Source organism: Ipomoea triloba, chromosome 16 (genome assembly GCF_003576645.1).
Source record: "Ipomoea triloba cultivar NCNSP0323 chromosome 16, ASM357664v1".
Classification (NCBI taxonomy): domain Eukaryota; kingdom Viridiplantae; phylum Streptophyta; class Magnoliopsida; order Solanales; family Convolvulaceae; genus Ipomoea; species Ipomoea triloba.
The window spans coordinates 9547415-9548191 of NC_044931.1; positions in this window are offsets into that span (position 1 = coordinate 9547415).

Here is a 777-nt window from a genome sequence, read left to right on the forward strand (position 1 = left end):
CACTCCCTTTTCAGTGAGGCACGGTTGAGCGAGTGTCGACTCCATTTTCAGATCTCCGGCCTAACCAAAACACCAACCTTATTACTTATTTCTCACACTCCCTTTTCAGGGAGGCACGGTTGACCGTGTGCCGATACCATTTTCAGGACTCCGGCCTAACCAAAACACCAATCTTATGACTTCTTTCTCACACTCCCTTTTCAGTGAGGCACGGTTGAGCGAGTGTCGACTCCATTTTCAGGACTCCGGCCTAACCAAAACACCAATCTTATGACTTCTTTCTCACACTCCCTTTTCAGTGAGGCACGGTTGAGCGAGTGTCGACTCCATTTTCAGGACTCCGGCCTAACCAAAACACCAATCTTATGACTTCTTTCTCACACTCCCTTTTCAGTGAGGCACGGTTGAGCGAGTGTCGACTCCATTTTCAGGACTCCGGCCTAACCAAAACACCAATCTTATGACTTCTTTCTCACACTCCCTTTTCAGTGAGGCACGGTTGAGCGAGTGTCGACTCCATTTTCAGGACTCCGGCCTAACCAAAACACCAATCTTATGACTTCTTTCTCGCACTCCCTTTTCAGGGAGGCGTGGTTGACCGAGTGCCAACACCATTTTCAGGACTCCGGCCTAACCAAAACACCAATCTTATAACTTCTTTCTCACACTCCCTTTTCAGCGAGGCACGGTTGAGCGAGTGTCGACTCCATTTTCAGGACTCCGACCTAACCAAAACACCAACCTTATTACTTATTTCTCACACTCCCTTTTTAGGGA